Genomic DNA, 10,763 nt, shown 5'->3' with positions numbered 1-10,763 from the left:
CCTTCAGGGCCGGGCGCGGTGGCTCACGCCTGTAATCCCAGCACTTTGGGAGGCCGAGGCGGGTGGATCACGAGGTCAAGAGATCAAGACCATCCTGGTCAACATGGTGAAACACCGTCTCTACTAAAAATACAAAAATTAGCTGGGCATGGTGGCGCACGCCTGTAGTCCCAGCTACTCGGGAGGCTGAGGCAGGAGAATTGCTTGAACCCAGGAGGCGGAGGTTGCGGTGAGCCGAGATCGCGCCATTGCACTCCAGCCTGGGTAACAAGAGCGAAACTCCATCTCAAAAAAAAAAAAAAGTATTTGGCCGGGCTTGGTAGCTCATGCCTGCAATCCAAGCACTCTGGAGGCCAAGGCAGGCGGATCACCTGAGGTCGGGAGTTCAAGACCAGCCTGACCAACAAGGTGAAACCCCGTCTTAAAAAAAAAAAAATTTTGTTGGCCGGGTGTGGTGGCTCACGCCTGTAATCTCAGCACTTTGGGAGTCCGAGGCGGTTGGATCACAAGGTCAGGAGATCGAGATCATCCTGGCCAACATGGTGAAACCCTGTCTGTACTAAAATACCAAAAAAAAAAATTGGCTGGGTATGGTGGCGCACTCCTGTAGTCCCAGCTACTCTGGAGACTGAGGCAGAAGAATTGCTTGAACCGGGAGGCAGAGGTTGCAGTGAGCCAAGATCGTGCCACTGCACTCCAGCTCTGAAAAAAGAAAAAGAATCTGTAACAAAAAAAAAAAAAAAAAAAAAAAAAAAAAAAAAAAAAGAATTATTTGAAGCTAAATTAGTTATATTCTTATTATTACTAATTTTTTTTGAGACAGTCTTGCTCTGTTGCCCAGTCTAGAGTACAGTGGCATGATCTTGGCTCACTGCAACCTCTACCTCCTGGGTTCAAGTGATTCCCTTGCCTCAGCCTCCTGAATAGCTGGGACTACAGGTGCCTGCCATCACACCTGGCTAATTTTTGTATTTTTAGTAGACACAGGGTTGACTGTGTTGGCCAGGCTGGTCTCGAGCTCCTGACCTCAAGTGATCCACCCACCTCAGCCTCCCAAAATGCTGGGATTACAGGTGTGAGCCACCGCACCCAGCTGAAGATAAATGTTTTAATTGCTGTGGGGGCCCTCAATGGACCCCTCAATGTTAGTCACCTTTTGATATTCTCACCCTTGTGCAGATCCTCCCATATTGAGGTCTGACTTGTGTACTCAATGGGATATGGTTATGATGTATGACTTCTGAGGCTTGGTCATAAAAGACATTTTGGATTCCACCTTGCTCCTTTGGATAACTTACTCTGGAGAAAACTAGCAGCTAAGCAGTCCTATAAAAAGGTACATGTGGGCCAGGCATGGTGGAAGTAAGAGAAACATGAAATTAAATTTCCCTTGTAAAATCAATTATGTGAATATCAATTCCCCTAATGCTACTCATATTACTTGGAAACTCTTTGTACGTCACCATGGCATATATGCCTCAGCTCAAGGACCACTGCCTTAAGCACTAACTCTGATTACACTTCTTTCATCTCAATGCTTCAGTCTATTGGTATGGCCATCATTCTGTGGTAGAGAAGTATCATAGCAAGGCCACTATTTTAAAGCAATTTTTTTATTCAGATAAAATCATATAAGAGGCCAGGTGCAGTGGCTCACACTTGTAATCCCAGCAGTTTTGCAGGCTGAGATGGGCAGATCACTTGAGTCCAGGATTTCAAGACTAGCCTGGGCAATATGGCAAAACCCCATCTCTACTAAAAATACAAGAATTAGCTGGGCATGGTGGCATGTGGCTGTAATATCAGCTACTTGGGAAGCTGAAGTGGTAGGATGTCCTGAGACCAGGAGTTAGAGGTTGCAGTGAGCCAAGATTGCATCACCTCACTTCAACCTGGGTAACATAGTAAGATCCTGTCTCCAAAAAAATAAAAAATTATATAGGAGCTAGGCATAGTGGTCCCAGCTACTCAGGAGGCTAAGGCAGAAGGGTCACTTGAGCCTAGGAGTTATGGGCAAAACAGTAAGACCCCATCTCTTAAAAAAGATTATATGGTGAAATGAACAATTAGTAAGTCTTGTAGTGAATGTAATTAGTAAGTCTTTTAATGTGGACAGCTGGACGTTCACATTAAAAAAGGCCCCATCTCTTTAAAAAGATTATATGGTGAAATGAACAATTAAAATTTGTAGTTTAAGCATATTACCATTTACATTAGCACCAAAAAAAAAGGTAACACTTAAGCTGGGCACGGTGGCTCATGCCTGTAATCCAAGCACCTTGGAGGCCAAGGTGGGCAGATCACCTGAGGTCAGGAGTTCAAGACCAGCCTAACCAACATGGTGAAACCCCATCTTTAAAAAAAAAAAAATGAAGAAAGCTGCAAAACTCTGACCAAAAAAAAAAAATAAAAATCAAAGAAGCTCTAAACAGGGCCGGGCGCGGTGGCTCAAGCCTGTAATCCCAGCACTTTGGGAGGCCGAGGCGGGTGGACCACAAGGTCAAGAGATCGAGACCATCCTGGTCAACATAGTGAAACCCCGTCTCTACTAAAAATACAAAACATTAGCTGGGCATGGTGGTGCATGCCTGTAATCCCAGCTACTCAGGAGGCTGAGGCAGGAGAATTGCCTGAACCCGGGAGACGGAGGTTGCGGTGAGCCGAGATTGCGCCATTGCACTCCAGCCTGGGTAACATGAGTGAAACTCCGTCTCAAAAAAAAAAAAAAAAAAGAAGCTCCAAACAAAGAGTTAATCCATCTACATGAATAAGAAGACTCAATATTGTCAAGATATCAGTTCTTCCCTACTTGACCTATAGATTCAATGCACTCTCAATCAAAATATTGTCTAGTTATTTTCCAAATATAGACAAACTAATTCTAAAGTTTATGTGGAAAAGCAAAAGACACAGAATAGCCAACACAATATTGGAGAAGAACAAAGTTGAGAACTGACTGGATGCTACCCAACTTCAAGACTTACTACAAAACTGCAGTAATAAAGACTGTGTTTTGGCAAAAGGATGAACAAACTAAATCAGTGGAACAAAGTACCTCAGAAGCAGACCCACACAAACACAGTCAACTGATCTTTGACAAAAGAGAAAAGGCAGTTCAACAGAGAAAGGATAGTCTTTTCAACAAATGGTGCTGGAACAGCTGGACGTCCACATTAAAAAAAATGAATCTAACACAGATCTTATACCCTTCACAAAGATTAGCTCAACAGAGATTTTAGATCTAATGTAAAATAAAAAACAATAAAACTCATAGAAGAAAATCTGGGTGATCTTGAGGTTGAAAATGACTTTTTAGACATAACATTGAAAGCACAATCCATGTAAGAAAAAAATTGATGTTGGATTTCATTAAAATTAAAAACTTCTAGACCTGGCACAATGGCTCACACCTGTAATACCAGCACTTTGGGAGGCCAAGGCAGGCGGATCACTTGAGGTCAAGAGTCTGAGACCAGCCTGGCCAATATGATGAAACCCTGTTTCTACTAAAAATACAAAAAATTGGTTGCGCACTGTGGCGGGCGCCTGTAATCCCAGCTACTCGGGAGGCTGAGGCAGGAGAATCCCTGGAACCCTGGAGCCCGAGGTTGCAGTGAACTGAGATTACACCACTGCACTCCAGCGTGGGCAACGAGTAAAACTCCATCTCAAAAACAAAACAAAACCAAAACTTCTAGGGTGGGTGTGGTGGCTCATGCCTGTCATCCCAGCACTTTGGGAAGCCGAGACTGGTGGATCACTTGAGATCAGGAGTTTGAGACCAGCCTGGCCAATAGGGAGAAATCTCAACTCTACTAAAAATACAAAAAGTAGTCAGGTAGAAAAAAAAAAAAAAAGAAAAAAAAAATACCAGCAAAGCGGGGTGTAAAGAAAAAAAAATTTTTTTTAAAAAAAAGAAAGAAAAAGTACTCAGGCATGGTGACATGCACCTGTAATTCCAGCTACTCAGGAGGCTGAGGCATAAGAGTCCCTTGAACCTGGAAGGCAGAGGTTATAGTGAGCTGAAATAGTGCCACTGTACTCCAGCCTGGGTGACAGAGTAAGACTCTGTCTCAAAAACAAAAGAAACAATAAGGCCTGACCAACATGGTGAAACTCCATATCTACTAAAATAATAGATTAGCTGGGCATGGTGGTGCATACTTGTTATCCCAGCCACTCGGGAGACTGAGGCAGGAGAATCGCTTGAACCTGGGAGGCAGACATTACAGTGAGCCAAGATCATGCCATTACACTCCAGCCTGGGCAATAAGAGCAAAACTCCTTCTCAAAAACAAACAAAAAACAAACAAACAAAAATTGCTAAGAAAACAACCCAATTTAAAAATCTGAAGTTGAAAACATCAAAGAGAAAGTAAAAAATCTGAACAAACATTTCATCTAAGTATACATATTGCAAACTCTGGCTTACAATTGGTGTCCTCTCTCTCTTTTTGAGACGGAGTATTGCTCTGTCATCCAGTCTAGAGGGCACTAGCATAAGCTGCAACCTCTGCCTCTCAGGTTCAAGTGATTCTCTTGCCTCAGCCTTCTGAGTAGCTGGGACTACAAGCACAGGCCACCACGTGTGGCTCATTTTTGTATTTTTAGTAGAGATGAGGTTTCACTACGTTGGCTCGGCTGGTCTTTAACTCCTGACCTCAGGTGATCCATCTGCCTCAGCCTCCGAAAATGCTGGGAGTACAGTCACGAGCCACCACACCCAGCCAATTTTTGGAGTGTTTGTTAACTTTCTGAAATGAATAACAATGGGCACATTGAATCATTATGGTATTTTGCTGGACATGGTGCCTCACACCTATTATCCCAACACTTTGGGAGGCTGAGATGGGTGGATCATTTGAGCTCAGAAGTTTGAGGTGAGCCTGGGCAATATAGTGAGACCCCATCAAAAAAAGAAAAAAGGCCAGGTGAGGGTTGGCTCAAGCTGTAATCCCAGCACTTTGGGAGGCAGAGGGGAGCAGATCACCTGGGATCAGGAGTTCGAGACCAGCCTGACCAACATGGAGAAACTCCGTCTCTACTAAAATGCAAAATTAGCCGGGTGTGGTGGCACGTACCTGTAATCCCAGCTACTCGGGAGGTTGAGGCAGGAGAATTGCTTCAACCCAGGAGGCGAAGGTTGCAGTGAGCTGAGATCACGCCATTGCACTCCAGCCTGGGCAACAAGAGTGAAACTCTGCCTCAAAAAAGAAAAAAATTTCCGTCTCTTACACTATCCAGGTTTTATAACTTTCCACAATTATTTAAAACGGGTTTTAGAAACCTTGACATTCATGAAAACGAGGTTTAAATTTATTTTATTATTAATTAATTTATTAATAAATTTTTAAAAACTGGAGGGAGTCTCGCTCTGTTACTCAGGCTGGAGTGCAGTGGCGTGGTCTCGGCTCAATACAACCTCCACCACCAAGGTTTAAGAAATTCTCAGTCTCCTGAGCAGCTGGGATTACGCCACCACGCCCGGCTAATTTTTTTGTATTTTTAGTAGAGATGCGGTTTCGCCATATTGGCCAAGCTGCTCTCGAACTGCCAACCTCAGGTGGTCTGCCCACCTCAACTTCCGAAAATGCTGGGATTACAGGCATGAACCACCACACCAGGCCAGAGTTTAACTTCAGATAAGCAAAAGCAGGACAGTCATAGTGGCACTCACCAGTAACCTCAGCAGTTTTGGAGGCCAAGGCAGGATCACTTAGGTCCAGCCTGGGCAACAAAAGAAGACTCTTGTCTCTAGAAAACAAAACAAAACAAAACAAAACACAAACTAGAAGCAGAATCCTGAAGGTTCTGAAGTAGAACAATTGAAGACATGAGAGTCCTTCCCTCCTTATACTGAAAAGCTAGTATTTATTGTGTGTTTTTTTACTTGCTGGGCGCTGTTCTATTCACTTAACTTGTATTAGCTAATTAGATCCTCTCAACTCTGTAGGCCAGAATCTATTATTATCCCACTGCACAAAGGAGTAGATTGAGGCACAGGGCAGAGCCAGGATTTCAACCATTATGGTCTAATTCCAGAATTTGTGCCCTTGAGCATTATGCTATATTACTTCTTGTGACAGTAAGACACACTGAGAAATCTGTCACTAACAATAGAAAACAGATTATATATGATTCAGTCTTTCACAAATCTTTACCTCAACCTGTTTAATCAACTAGTCAAAGATCTTTGTTTAATGCACTAGGTACAAATTATTGGCTTATGTGATAGTTCCCACATTAATCATGTTTTTGGCTTCTTGCCGAATGGATCTGCCACTAGCATGAGTCCGTGAGCAACTGAAAAAGGGACACACACTGTATCTTTTCTTTTCTTTTTTTTTTTGAGATGAAGTCTTGCACTGTCACCCAGGCTGGAGTGCAGTGGTGCGATCTCAGCACAGCCTCTGCCTCCGAGGTTCAAGCCATTCTCTTGTCTCAGCTTCCGGAGCAGCTGGAACTACAGGGGCTGGCCACCACACCCAGCTAATTTTTGTATTTTTAGTAGAGACGGGGTTTCACCATATTGGCCATATTGGTCTTGAACTCCTGACCTTGTGATCTACCTGTCTCAGCCTCCCAAAGTGCTGGGATTACCAGTGTGAGCCATCATGCCCAGCCTCACATGTTGTGTCTCAAAACTAACAATAAACTAGTTAGGGCTGGTACATTGGATCACGCCTGTAAGTGGTAGTCTGTGGGAGTCTGAGATGGGTGGGTTGTTTGAGCCCAGGAATTGGAGACCAGCCTGCGCAACATGGTGAGACTTCATCTCTACAAAATATGCAAAAAATTAGCTGGGCATGGTGGTGTGTGCCTCTAGTCCTAGCTACTCAGAAGGCTGAGGTGGGAGAGTCACCAGGGGAGGTCGAGGCTACAGTGAGTTGTGATCGCACTACCCCACTCCAGCGTAGGCTACAGAGCGAGACGCTGTGTCAAAAAAAATAAAATAAAATAAAATAAAATATATATATATATGAGAAAAGAAAAAGAAGAAATGATTTAGGGCCAGGAACAGGGACTCACGCCTGTAATCCCACCATGTGGGAGACCAAGACAGGAAGATTACTTGAGCCCAGGAGTTTGAGGCTGCATTGAACCATGATCATGCTGCTCCAGCCTGGACACTCCAGCCTGGGCAACAAAGCAAGGTCCTGTCTCTCAGAAAAATTTTTAAAAAGAAAAGAAATGACTTATAACATTGACAACATTAAAACAGTTAAAATCGATTAAAGCATGAAAACAAACATAGGGTCAATATATGAAATATCCATTTTGTGTAATTTTGTCACTTAGACACTCATAAATGCTTGGCAAATGACTACAGAATTCTTTGTTTACATAAGCAGAAGGTGATTAAAACAGTTCCAACAAATTTTGCTGTACTTTGGATAGAGGATTAATGGATTTTCTTTCTTAGGGACTCTTTCAAAAGAATTAGCCCCATTTGCTAGTGGAAAGCTTATAAAATGCCAACTAAAAATACCTGGAATGTTTCAAATATTAATCTCTAACCCTGGTACCGTAGTACAGGGCTGGCATATCATAAGTGTTCAATAAGTATTTCTTGAATAATTGAGAGGATGAAAATCAGACTTCTTTCAATTATATTTGATATGCTAATCAGTTACACAATATACAACCAAAAATACATTTTAAACATATTTTCCTACTTTTAATAACCTTATCTTTGGCCCATGTTTATTTCTAAAAGGGAAAAAAAGTATTTTCCTAAAGCTCTAAAACTCTGCCCCAAGTGACTAGATTTGGGCAAAAGCCAGAACAAATTACCGGTAATCATAGAGAGAAATTCCCCTTTGAATTTAGCAAAGCCCTATGTTAAGAATGTTATTGTTGGGGCCAGGCACAGTGGCTCACACCTGTAATCCCAGCACTTTGGGAGGCCGAGGCAGGTGGATCACCTGAAATCAGGAGTTCAAGACCAGCCTGGCCAACATGGCGAAATCCCGTCTCTACTAAAATAGAATACAGGCTGGCATAGTGGCTCACACCTGTACTCCCAGCACTTTGGGAGGCCAAGGTGGGTGGAACACTTGAGATCAGAAGTTTGAGATCAGCCTGGTCAACATGGTGAAACTCTGGCTTTACTAAATATGCAAAAATTAGCTGGGTGTGGTGGCGAGCACCTGTAATCCCAGTTACTTGCGGGGCTGAGGCTGGAGAATTGCTTGAACCAGGGAGGCGGAAATTGCAGTGAGCTGAGATTGAGACAGTGGACTCCAGCCTGGGCAACAGAGTTAGACTTCATCTCTAAATAGGCTGGGCGTGGTGGCTCACGCCTGTAATCCCAGCACTTTGGGAGGCCGAGGCGGGTGAATCACGAGGTCAGGAGATCGAGACCATCCTGGCTAGCACGGTGAAACCCTGTCTCTACTAAAAATACAGAAAATTAGCTGGGCGTGGTGGCATGTGCCTGTAGTCCCAGCTACTTGGGAGGCTGAGGCAGGAGACTCACTTGAACCCAGGAGGCGGAGGTTATAGTCATCCAAGATCATGCCATTGCACTCCAGCCTGGGCGACAGAGCAAGACTCTGACTCAATAAATAAATAAATAAAATAATAAAATAAAATACAAAAATTAGTCATGCATGGTGGTGCGCACCTGTAATCCCAGCTACTCAGGAGGCTAAGGCAGGAGTATCCCTCGAACCTAGGCAGAGTTTGCACTGAGCCGAAATTAAAAAAAAAAAAAAAAGAATGTTATTGTTGGGACTGCATGGATTTGATTGAAGCATATGTGAGTGTTTCTTTTTTATTTATTTATTTATTTAAGACGGGGTTTCACCATGTTGGTCAGGCTGGTCTTGAACTCCCGACCTCAGGTGATCCACCTGCCTTGGCCTTCAAAGTGCTTGGATTACAGGCGTGAGCCACTACACCCGGCCATATGTTAGTGTTTAATGAATAATTTTTTTTGGCTGGACAGAGAGGTTAGAGGGGTCTAATACCAAATACATCAAACTATGATATACAATGACATATGGCTAATTTTAATTAACATTAATTTTAATGTTATAACTATTCCTAAATTATGTGATTCAACTATTTCCTGAGAAAGTAAAAAAAAAAAACAAAAAAAAAAAACTGATACCATTTATGTAAAAAATGACAAATCCCTACATTTCACTCTTAGGTAGAGACTTAACCATTTAAAACTAAAGAATGGAACAATGAAGTTTTACACCTAAGTGCTTTTCGATGTTAGGTATCATGAAACTGTGCTATTGATTTTAATTTAATTTTTGTCCATTTTTCAATCATTAATTGGTGGTTTTAATTGTGAATGATTTTTATTCACATCAATACATCAAGGGTTTGGAGTAAATCCAAGTAGTAAGATACATAAAAAAGGAAGGTAAACATGTTTAAACTTGATTATATAGCTCAAGAGTTAGGCTTTTTGCTTTCATAATTTTTCTGAATTGCTAAATCAGAAAAGTTTTTTTTTTTTTTTTAAAGTAGGATATTAGTTAAAAATTGAATACGAGGAATCTCAAAAAAGATCTGATTTTGGCCGAGCATAGTGGCTCATGCCTGTAATCCCAGCACTTTGGGAAGCCAAGGCGGGTGGATTGCCTGAGATCAGGAGTTTGAGACTAGCCTGGCCAACATAGTCAAAACTCATCTCTACTAAAAATACAAAAAAATTAGCTGGATGTGGTGGTGAGTGCCTGTAATCCTAGCTACTCAGGAGGCTGAAGCAGGAGAATTGCTTGAACTTGGGAGGCGGAGGTTGCAGTGAGCTGATATTGAGTCACTGCACTTCAGCTCCAGCCTGGGGGACAGAGCAAGACTCCATCTCTCCGCAGCAGCAAAAAATAAAAAAACTCTGATTTTCTGATAACGGGTATAATCACATTTCTATGATATATTAACAGTTACCTTGATGTCAATTTATTATAGTAAGATTTTAGCATTGTAAGGTTAGCTAAGGAATATTCTAAAATGCAAGATAAATGGCATCAATTCGGAGTTACTCTATGGGTGTTTATGAGTGTGTATATACTTGTCTATTTTTATTTTTCCTCTCTTTCTTTTCTTTCTTTTTTTTTTTGTCTGAAGACAGAGTCTTGCTCTATTGCTCACTGCAACCTCCACCTCCTGGGTTCAAGCAATTCTCCCGCCTCAGCCTCCCCAGTAGCTGGGATTACAGAGGCCCACCAACAGGCCCTGCTAATTTTCATATTTTTAGTAGAGACAGGGTTTTACCATTTTGGCCAGGCTGGTCTTGAATTCCTGACCTCAAGTGATCTGCCTGCCTCAGCCTTCCAAAGTGCTGGCATGAGCCACCACACCTGTCCCTCTATTTTTTTTTTTCAATTTTTTATTTTTAGAGATGGGGTCCCACTATGTTGCCTAGGCTGATCTTGAATTCTGCCTCAGTCTCCCAAAGTGCTGAGATTACAGGCACGAGCTACCGAGCCAAGCCTTGTCTTACTATTCTTTTTTTTTTTTGGGAGATGGAGTTTCGCTCTTGTTACCCAGGCTGGAGTGCAATGGCGCGATCTCGGCTCACCGCAACCTCCGCCTCCTAGGTTCAGGCAATTCTCCTGCCTCAGCCTCCTGAGTAGCTGGGACTACAGGCATGCGCCACCATGCCCAGCTAATTTTTTGTACTTTTAGTAGAGACGGGGTTTCACCATGTTGACCAGGATGGTCTCGATCTCTTGACCTCGTGATCCACCCTCCTCGGCCTCCCAAAGTGCTGGGATTACAGGCTTGAGCCACCACGCCCGGCC

The sequence above is a fragment of the Sapajus apella genome, unplaced genomic scaffold, assembly GCF_009761245.1.
Source record: "Sapajus apella isolate SASKATOON/1434 unplaced genomic scaffold, GSC_monkey_1.0 scaffold37, whole genome shotgun sequence".
NCBI classification, from domain to species: Eukaryota; Metazoa; Chordata; class Mammalia; order Primates; family Cebidae; genus Sapajus; species Sapajus apella.
This window is presented reverse-complemented; position numbering follows the sequence as displayed.